The 11491-nt window shown below is 43.2% G+C and overlaps 1 pseudogene; it reads left to right on the top strand.

The window, feature by feature from the left end:
- Positions 1 to 429: 429 nt before the first annotated feature.
- Positions 430 to 1486, top strand: LOC116101505 (annotated as a pseudogene).
- The last annotated feature ends 10005 nt before the right edge of the window (positions 1487 to 11491 follow it).

Below are 11491 nucleotides of genomic sequence, written 5' to 3'. Positions count from 1 at the left end.
AGGAAGAGGGGATGGTCTCCGAGTAGACTAAGCCCTCTCCATATCTTCTCAGAGAGGAGGAAGGTGACTCCCTCTCCCATTAGTCTGGTTAGGTGAGTCCTCACCAAACATGTTACCACCATCAAGGGCTAGGGCCTTCTGGTGAGGGCAGAGACCTGGACAAGAATGCCACACCACCTCCAGTAGGATCCGGGTGACAAGTTCCACAGACTGAGGCGGTTAACCTCAAAAGCGGGAGGCCTCCTGGAACCAGCTGTGGAACTCTTCGCCAGAGAAAAATTATTGAGCTGTAGTTCTCATGGCAACCTACCTGTTTTGTTTTCTCTTATTCCTTTTCTTATGTACATGTTCCTGGTAGCCTAGGCCAAAATCTTAAGCGAGAATAAAATGGGTAAGAAAACATCGCTTGAGGTCCGGGTCTGAGAAGAGCGGGAGGAGGCGGCGGCCTTGGGAAGATGCTGCTCTTTGGCGTAAATTGCAATCGATTAGGGATCTTTTCTCAGACCCAAGTTAGAAGTGAGAGTTCAGATAAGTGAGGCTGACATTGCTGCCTTGAAGAAGGGGAGAATGGATTTATCAGGAGTGAAAAAGAAGAGCTTGCTAGGAGTCAAAGAAAATAATAAAAAGTCCAGCACTAGGGCTCCTTCTCCTACCAAACGCAAGGACCGATCGGATGAGAAGTCCAAGGATCGATCTAAAGATAAAGGGGCCACTAAAGAGTCAAGTGAGAAGGATCGTGGCAGAGATAAGACTCTGAAGAGACGCAGTGCTTCACGTGGAAGCAGCAGCACCAGGTCTAGGTCTAGCTCAACCTCCAGCTCGGGCTCCAGCATCAGCACAGGCTCCAGCAGTGGCTCTAGCTCGTCCTCTGCATCCAGCCGCTCAGGAAGCTCCAGCACATCCCGAAGCTCCAGCTCTAGCAGCTCTTCTGGCTCCCCAAGCCCTTTCTCGACGCAGGCATGACAAGAGGCGGCGGTCCCGCTCCAAATCCAAACCACCTAAAAGAGATGAAAAAGAGCGGAAAAGACGGAGCCCTTCCCCTAAACCTACCAAAGTGCACATCGGAAGGCTCACCAGGAATGTGACCAAGGATCATATCATGGAAATATTTTCTACTTATGGGAAAATTAAGATGATTGACATGCCTATAGAAAGAATGCATCCTCATCTATCCAAAGGCTATGCATATGTGGAATTTGAGAATCCAGATGAAGCAGAGAAGGCACTGAAACACATGGATGGAGGAAAAATTGAAGGCCAAGAGATCACTGCTATTGCTGTGTTGGCACCCTGGCCTTGGCCACCACCTCGGCGATTCAGCCCTCCCAGGAGAATGCTTCCACCACCTCCCATGTGGTGTAGGTCACCCCCACGGATGAGGAGAAGGTCTCAATCCCCAAGACGCAGGTCCCCTGTGCGTAGAAGGTCTCGGTTTCCTGGCCGCCACCGCCACAGGAGCCGATCCAGCTCCAACTACTCCCGATAAGCAGGAGCATTGATTCGTACCTCTGTAACTTATGTTTCCCAGAGTCAATTTTGTCCTTTTATCTAGCCAAATGAGGATCTGTAAGGAAGGATCCCTTACCGGGTAGGCTTTGAAGCCAGCAGTTGAGGTCTTTCCTCTGCAGGAGGATTCTGGCTTGTAGAGGTGTGTTGATTCAGGACTGTGCCCATAGAGGTACCCTGTAATTTTCTGGCTAGAAAGTTCACCCCTTCAGTTCTTGATAGTCTGGTAGCAGAGCCCACTGGAACCTATGGCAGCCCACCGTTTTCCACAGATGACCCAGAACCAGTCAGACAACCTGGTCAAGCCCTTGCTGTCGCTGTGCCACACCTGTGGAAAGGACCAAGCTGCTGCTGTTAGGCCTGCCCATACCCCCAACCCCCGCTGAGTACTCAACTTAGAGGGTTAAAACCTTTGAAGGATTCTTCCACAAATGGTTATCTTTTCTGTCCCCACGTGTCTCTTACTTTCTAGAATTGGTGAGCCAGTTCTACAGGGTCCTCATGAAGCCTACCCCACCCCCATTGTCACCTGCCATTCATGGTGATGTTGCAGGTTAACCTTGGCAATGTGTACATTGCCCCTTTTTGCTTTCATTGTACAGTCAATACTATAAAATTTGTTTTGAGTTTTATAACTTTGTAGCATTTTAGATAAGATTGTGTTTGTACTTATGTAGAGTGAAAGGATGGTGTTGAATAAAACCTAGGGTTAGAATGCAAAAAAAAAAAAAAGAAAGAAAGAAAGAAAACATCGCTTGAGATGGGGTTACTAACATGACCTTATCCCCGGGGAAACCAACATTTTACTTTTTAAAATCATTTACAAAACTATTATGATAGATAAAAACTTTCCCAACAATAAAATTTTATATGACTACACGTGTGTCATCAGAGGTGGGTTTGGTAAAGAAAGCCTTAATTAGAAAGAGTTAAAATAGTTTAAATTTATGCATTGAAGATTTATAAAAAATCAGGCATTAGATATTAAATAGTAATTGACCATATGGGGCTGGAGAGTTAGCTCAGCAGTTAAGAGCACTGACCTTAAAGATTTATTAACCTGCTCTTGGAAATGTGCCACTAGCCTTGGATAACTGCCCCACTGAATACATCCTTTTAGAATTGTTATATCTTGATGATTTATATTAATATTACAATGATTTATATTATATTATGTTACCTGTTCTGTTTGTGATTGTTTCACTGGGTACAGTTTCTAAGAGATATTTTTTGTGCTTTACTGTGCCAAATGATTTTTGTTGGTATTTGTGATTATTTCACGGGATACAGTTTCTAAGAGATGTACTGTTTGGGTTTTAATGTATAAAATCCCCTGCTTGAGAGCTGCAAAATGCACTCAGATTCAAACTGCCTCTGTTTTTGTTTCTGTTTGTCACTACCAAATCCTTACCCACATCCCAGGGACCCCCATACCCAGCTGAGGTGGTCCGTGGCACAAGAAGGCTTCAGAATAAACAAGGCAGGGCGGGCAGTGCAAAAAGCTGTCAACAACCACAAGGGGGACACAAGAGACAGCCACTTATTTAAGGACTGGACATGGAACAAAGTTTGCACTTGAGAGTCCCTGTGCTTGCCTGAGAAAGACCTCCATAGGACAAAACTGGCTCTTTCTTCCTGTGGCCTTCAGGCTTGGTGGGTCTCCCTGAAGGGAAGGGAAGTTATTTGATTTTCAGATTTCCAAACCCATTCCTGAAATTCAGATTTTGAGGTGTGGTGATGCAAACAGACCTTTCCTTAAAGAAAATAAGTCTAAGAACCACTGACAGCTCACAGTGAATCTCAATTTTCTATACACACACACACACACACACACACACACACACACACACACACACACACACGAGTACCATTTTACTCAATTTGTAGTAAGCATAGGTCCAGACATGTGAAATAACCTGCCCAAAGTCTGAAGGTAGCATATGATGGAAACAGGTCCTGCATCTGCCCTGGCGTGATTTAGACCCCACATTGCAAAGGGAGGCAGCCTCACAGGGTAATGAGAGTCAGATGACAAGTGGATGTGTACCATATTCATGAGGGAGGCAGATGATTCCTACACATTCCAGTTGATGGGACAGGACCATTTGGAGTGACTGACAAGCTCAGCCATAAGCAGCTCAGAGAAGAAGGCAGTTTGATAGTATGGTACAGAGGCCAAAGACCACATGGGCCTGCCTAAATGGAACTTGGATACAGCACTTGCCTTGATTCCCTATGGCTAGATATCAGGATCATTACTAAGGGCTAGGGCAAGGAAATGGAGCTGGGGACCAGGTTTGCCCTGAAATGAATACTAAAACACACAGCAATAGGTTTCAGTGTCAACCTATTTAAAGATGGTAGCTCAATGAAAACTTAAATAGGTAGGTTGGGGATATGACTCAGCAGGTAGAGCACTTTCCTAGTGTGCATGAAGCCCTGGGTGTGATTATAAATGCTGCACATGGTTTTATATAAATATGCACATAAACTATATGGTGGTTTATGTCTATAATCCCAGCACTTGAGAAGTGGAGGTAGGTAGATCAAAATTCAAGGCCAGCCTGGGCCTGAAGAGATCCTATCTGGAAAGAAGGGAGGCAGGATCAAAGGAAGATAGGAAGGAAGGAAAAAAGCAAGGTAAGAAGGTAGGAAGGAAGGAAAACCAAAATAGTAAAAATACTTTTTAAAGTTCTCCTGTATAGGTACTTAGGGACACGCGTCCTTTCTTTGCCTTCTCTCTAATAACTTGCAGGAGGCTCAGATGCATGTTGTGTTCTGTCTCCAAAGATCTCCAGGTCTCAGTAGCCTTCTGGTCAGTGTGCTTCCTTTGGTTTGGGTGTTTCTGCTCACTGCAACCCACAAATCTTCCGTGGAGGAAGGATGGACATGTGGGATGTGCAACAGGAGTAGCACTATATTGATCTCTACCTCCCTGGCCTCAGCTGATTCTTTTTTTTATGCCACAGTGAGTGGTCATTCTTGGTTGCTTAGGCTTTATCCAGAGACTGGATCTTTCCATCTGTCTTGTGGCTCTTCCTTTTTGTGACTCCTTGGAGTCTTCTGTAGTCAGCCTTAAGTGGGCTGTTCTTATGGCAGTGGTTCTCTGGAGGCTTAGAGTTTTCTAAACCTACTGTATTTAGGTTTCTTGATGACTCAACCTCCCTTCTAGCCCACTGACCACAGATAGGGGAAAAAGAAGAAGGTTTATAGGAAAAAGAGGTTGTGGACCTGTTTAGAAGTTGTTCTTTGGGGCAATTCTACTCTTTGTTGTCAGGATATCAGCAGTCCAGTCCAATAGCAAACACCAAACACAAATCAGTAGCAGTGGCAGGATCCACCAGAAACCACAAGGCTCTGTTCCAGCATGAGTCAGAAGAAGGGGCCAGAATCAGCTAGAATACCACAAAAAGTTCTTTGTTGTATTTCCCTCTATGAAATGAAGCCCAGCAAAACCCAGTGGAGTGTTGCATGGTGTCACAATGTAAGAGCAGCCTTTCACTGTTTGTGGGTTTCCATGTATATTCTTTCTAAACATTAATGCCCCCTCATGTGTCTGCTTCAGCAAAACATCCTCTCACAAGACAGTTTCCAGAGAAACATGTGAAACTACTCATTTTTGGTGAGTAGTCAGTGTTTGTGTTCACAATTCTGCTGTTTTCCCTATGCTCCAACATACATGCTTATTAAACTGTGTGTGTGCACACAAGTTCTTTATGGTAACAGAGAGAGAAAGAAGGGAAGACAGTAGAGGAAATGAAAAGGGAGAGGACAGGAAAGGAGAGAGAAACAGAGAGACAGAGACAAAGACACAGTAACAGAGAGGACATGAATAGGTATGTGTGGATGCATGTGTATGTATGGATGCATGCATATGTGCAAGCCCTAGGTTAATATTAGGTTCTCTCTTTCGTTTACAAAGAAACTAGAAATTTCCACTTCAGTTCTCAACCTTCCTAATCATTTTTGTTGCTACTTCATAATTGTAATTTGATATTGTTATGAATTATAAGTATCTGTTTTCCAGTGGTCTTAGGCAATCCCTGTGAAAGGGTCGTTTGACTCCACAGATTGAGAATCACTGTCTTTTGGGGATGCACTTCTACCCAAGTGTAACAAAGATCTCTGCCACTCACTTGTAGGGAGAAGCAGTCACTGATCTCCACTAAAATACTAGTGTCTGATGTTTCAGGAAGCAAGAAACCTTGTCTGCAGACAGTAAATAGGCCAGACATTGTCATTTACTCCTGTAAAATCAGCATGGGGAAGCTAAGCCAGGAAAAAACTCATAGCAAGATATTGTTCTACCTTCTCATTTAAAAGAGCTGAATAGGATTATCACCTTTATTTGTTATTCTTATTATTGTGACAGGAAAATACCTGATGAAAATAAAGATAGGAAAGATTTCTGGTCACAGTACTTTGTCTGTGGAGGTAGGAGCTTACACCATGGCTTGTTCACATTTTGGTAGGTCGGGAAGTAGACAGCCTGACCCACAACCAGAAGCAGTTATCACTTTTAAGACCCACCCGACCTAGCTAGGTTCCACATCCCAGAGTTTCCATAACCCCCTCAAAACAGAGCCAGCTGCTGAGGACCAGGTGTTCAAACACACATACTATATTCAAATCATGTCATCTGATTCAGAAATTCCCCTTCTAGCTATATATTTCATTCCCAGTTTATAAATAGGCATTCAAGTGAAATATATAGACATGTTTGTAGCAGTATTAGTTATAATAGTCCAAAGGTAGAAACACCAATGTCTTTCAGTGAATAAATGAACAAATAATATTGTCTATTCAATAAAATATACAAAAGGAATGAAATACTGATTAATGCTTATAGCACAATGGGATGGAAGGCATTATGATTAGTTAAAAGCTTCAGATGTAAAGGCAGCATACTGACTGATCCCATCTATGAGAAATAGCTACAACTGCTAAATCCTTGAAGCTGGAAAGTTAGTTGGTGGCTGTGGAGGCTGGAAGAAGGGAGGATTGGAGAGTCATTTTGTAACAGGTACCACGTTTTCTTTTGGCTGGATAAAAGCATTCTAAAACTTGGTACAGGGAGTATCTGGGTAACACAGTGAATGTACTATACACAACAGGACACTTTATGATAGTTAATGCTGTGTTATATATGGTTCACCTGTATTTTTAAAAATGCAAGGGGTCTGGGAAATGGAGTCCTTAACTAAGAAGCTGCTGTTTGCTTCCTGGTATAAACCCCATGCTCTAGAAGGGGCTCATGGATCTTTGGTGAGCAGTCAATATCTGTGTTCACATTTCTGCTGTTTCTTCCATTCTCCGACATATATGCTTATTGCCCTGTGTCTGCACACAAGTTCTCTATTGTAACAGAGAGAGGGGGGAGGGGAGACAGTAGAAGAAACAGAAGGGAATGGAGGGGACAGGAAAGGAGAAAGAGAGAGAGAGAGAGACAAAGACATAGTAACAAAGAGAACATGAACAGATGTGTGTAGATACACATGTATGTGCAAGCCTTAGGTTAATATTAGGTATTCTCTTTAGTTTCTATTTACTTTATTTTCTGAGGCCAGGTCTCTTCCTGAAGCATACTGACTAGGCCGCTAGCCAACAAATCCCAGAGTATGTCATGTCTCTATGTCCCTGGCACTGGGATTACAGATGTATGACAGCATGTCCAGCTTTTTCTGTGGGATTCGAGGATCAGATTTGGGGCCTCAACCTCTGAACAAACACCTTACCACCTCCCCACCTTCCTCATCTCCCTCTTGAAGTGAATGGGCAGGGCACTCCAGGCTGAGGGTGTGGCTTCTTTTGCTTCGAAGATGTAAAGGAACTTCCAGGTAAAGTTCAAGACACAGAGGTTGCACAGATAAAATACATAGGGGCCACTGGCTCTGATGTCTGAGATCATTCTTGGCAGACATAAAGCAGATGTAAAGATGGCTGTAAATCCCTCCTTAGAGCCACCTCTGATGCTGAGAGGGGCTATTAGGTCCATTGGTTCCTATGTCTCTGACAAGGATTTCTCCTCACCCAGCCTTGCTCATCACCTCTGGAGTCACAGTCTAAAGTGCATTTTGGAGAGTTTGCTTTACTCAGAGGATGCACGGCATTCCTAAGCTGGCTTCCTGCCTATGCAGTCTTGGGCCCCTAAGTTATACAATGCCTGGACAGTTAAAACCTTTGCTAGATTGGACTCATCAATTTTCTGACAAAACCTCAAAAGTGTCAGAGGTTGGCTGGGCATGGTGGTACATGCCTTGAATCCCAGCACTTGGCAGGCAAGCTCTGAGTTTGAGGCCATCCAGGATACCAATGAGACCTTGCGTTTAAAAAAAAAAAAAGTGGCCCAGGCTTCTTACTAGAAACAAATTGATGCTTACTGCATACTTTTAGTTATATGACATTCATGAATAGGCATAATGGGTTTTAGGAGGTGCTTAGTCATTATAGTGCTCATAGGACATAAAGACCTATATGGACTATGTAAGACCATAGGACTATAAAAAAAAAAAAATTCAGGTGTTGGGTCCTTTCCTGAGATGAAGAGAAGTGGATCACTGGGGATGGCTCATGGCATCACTTGTCTGAATGGACAATTTCCAGGCCAGTCAGGAACTGTGTCAGAAAACAATGTGTATACAGCATTCCAAGATTCACTTCTGGTCTTAGTACACAGGTGGAACTCCAGGTACATACACACACACACCTGTGCATATGTATACCTCCACAAACATGTAAGCAAGCACACACTCATAAGAACAGGTAAAACTATCTAGGCATGGTGGCCTTTAGTCCTAGCACTCAGGAAGCATAGGCAGGTGGATCTACATTAGTTCAAGGCCAGCCTGGTCAACAAATGGAGTTCAAGGACAACCAGGACTACACAGAGAAACTCTGTATATCACTCTGTATATCAGTCAGGGTTCTCTAGAATCACAGAACCTATGGAATACATAATTTATTGGAATGGGACTTACAGGCTGCAGTCCAATTAATCCAACAATGACTAGCTGTGAATGGAGAGTCCAAGAATCCAGTAGCTGCTCAGTCTCACAAGACTGGGTGTTTCAGCTGGTCTTCTGTATATGCTGTAATTCCAAAGTAGGCTCTAATGCCTGTGAAGGAATGGGTTTGTCAGCAAGGCAAGGACAAGCAGGCAAAGAGCAAGAGCTTCCTTCTTCCATGTCCTTCTATAGGCTTCTAGCAGAGGTGTGGCCCAGACTAAAGGTGTGTCTTCCTGCCTCAAGATCCAGATCAGAGATGTGTCTTCCTACATCAGAGGTTCAGACTAGAAGTGAATTCACTCACTTCAAGCCAAGCAGAATATCTCTTACAAGTGTGCTCTCAATATCTGAATTGTAGTAGATTCCAGATATAGTCAAGTTGACAACCAAAAGTAGCCATCACACCCTATCTCAAAAAAACAAAACAAAAAAATGAGCAGACAAAACTAAGTGGTGATCCTTTGTGTAATGCCATTTGCTGTCTTTAAGAGTCTCTTTGATTTGGAATTTAACAGATGAGAATACAAAGAGAATCAGAGGGGATACAGCACTTGCTTCAAGTTACACAGCCATTGAGAGCAGAGACAGGACTCAAACTCAGGTCTCGCAATTTGCAGGCCAGGCAGCTCTTACCCCTAAACCCAGGAGGAAGCAGTAGAAACCCTAGATAGCAAATGCAGCTTCTCCTTTCTGTGATTTTAGTTAGCATGATATGAAATATACCACCATTCTAATTTAATTTGAATTAGGTAACCAGAAGGCTGATTATGCTGTAAATTTAGATTAAGGAGCTGTTGTTTTCAATTAGGCTTTATAGGAAACTTCTCTGACAGTTTTCTTAGCCTCTGAGAAAGTTCTACATTTCATTTTGTCCACAGGTCTGGGATTTTGTTAACTAATGTTCTTGGGCAACCTAGCCCTAGTGCAGACTTGGACCTGATATATCTCATTGGTAGCAAAGGCTTTCTCAGTAATGAGGACCCAAAGAGAAGTAGCTCAGACCCCAAGGGGGCCTAAATATCATGCAGTGAGAAACTCAGAGGTAACTCAGTTCCAAGGTTGGCTGGTCCACTTTTGAAACATCTGTGACTCAAGCACACTCCATCTTTTTGTGCAGCAAATTTATCAAGTGCTGACTTCCAGCCTCAAGCTTCACCCTATTGGGCTGTTGGATGGTTGGTTCTGGCCCAGGCTTTTCCTTCAGAGGGACACATTCCTGTTACACATCTCATGATGTTTTTTTTTTGGCTTCCATAGACCCCTCTAAACTTTTTGGCCAGAACTGCAGTGCCAATTTGTTCTTGAATCAACCCTCAGCAACATTCATCCTGTAGTTCATTTTGGAGACTATAGTTTCCTGAAACCTGTGCAGATGGTAGAGACTAGGAGTGGAAAGACTGAAAATTGAGGAAGAGAAGGAAAAAGAACCTTTCACCCTGGATCCAGTTGAAGCATCTCACCAGCTGAGACAGGCCAAGGGGAATGGGATGTACTTGCACTCCAGCTTCTCTTACCAGCAACCCAAGGTGGGGTGTTTCCTTCCATCAATTTAGTCTCAGTAACTTGAGGCTTCTTGTGAAAATTAAATAATATACCCCACAGAACATGCTTAGCAGAATGCCTGCCATGGAGTTAGCAAGAAATGGTGGTTTGCTAATGTTATCATTGCTGTTTTGATTAGCCACAGTGTTCTATCTAGAGCAGCTGCCATGTCCAGCCAGCTTATACCTGACTCCCTCTCTGTGTTTCTAGAGTAATTAAGTCCAGAGGACAGGCAGCTCCTACTGGATGACAAAACCACTGGTTTTGTCCTATGTGGTATGCCCAGCCCACAGTAGGTAGACAGTAACAATTGTAACAGGGCACCAGAACTTAGTAGGGCCTTAGAACAAACGATTCCATGATGGAAGTACCATTCAGGTCATAAAATTGAGTATCACCTGCCAAAATGAAAATAAGGACCCTAATCCATCAAAGTTTATAGTTCTGGGAAAGTATCTAAATGAACTAACCTTGCTTTTTTGGCTTCTATAGTTCTGCTTCTGGCTGTTTTTGTTAACTGAACTGTGTCAACACAGGACTTGGTTTTTATATTTAAAAGCTTGTATTGAGAAAGGCTCAGGGCTACACTGGGATCCTGAACACCAGTGTAGTCATCAGCTGGGTAATAAAGCTGACTGGTTTAAGATTGGTTTAAATCCACGACCAAGCAGTCTTTTCTGGTGAATACTCCACAACAACTATTAGTCACTTTCTTGACTTAAAATCATGCAGCCACCTCCATGACATCTCCATTCCCTTTCCAGTCAACCATTAGAGTTGCTACAGGTGTCCTGGTGGAGGCATAGTACTCCAGGAAAGAGGTCACCATTTGGAAGCTCTGTAGACATCCTTACAACATAGATTCCTCAAATTTTTGGTTGGATGAGGCACACAATTGAATAATGTAACCACATGATCTTAGGAGGCTGGACTAGCCTCAGAAAGCTAAGAATGTCACAAAATCTACAATTACAAAAGTCCCTTCAGATACTCAGTGGCAGTGTTTTGCTGCCCTTCTCCTCCCCTCTGTCTGAGACAGAGACTCACTCTGTAGTACAGGCTAATCTGGAACTCATCATGTAATTCAAGATGGGCTCCAACTTCTGTAAATCCTCCTGCCCCAGAACCAGGAATGCTGGGATTACAAGTGTCACCATGCCTGGCAATATGAATTTTTTTCCTATACAATTATTACTATGACTAGCTGAAGTTCAGGAAATGAGTGATATAGACTAAAACTCCAAGATCTAATGATCTACCTGTGTAGATGGGTTATCTTTATAGTTTCTTTTGTGTTTTGTTTTCTCAAGTCTGAGTTTCTCTGTGTTCAGAAATTGGTTTGTAGACCAGGCTGACCTAAAATTAGAGATCCACCTGCTTCTTTCTGTCTACTAAGTGATAGAATTAAATGCATGTACCACTGTACCCAGCTGCTTTTT

This window comes from Mastomys coucha, unplaced genomic scaffold, assembly GCF_008632895.1.
Source record: "Mastomys coucha isolate ucsf_1 unplaced genomic scaffold, UCSF_Mcou_1 pScaffold21, whole genome shotgun sequence".
NCBI lineage: Eukaryota > Metazoa > Chordata > Mammalia > Rodentia > Muridae > Mastomys > Mastomys coucha.
This window is presented reverse-complemented; position numbering and strand designations above follow the sequence as displayed.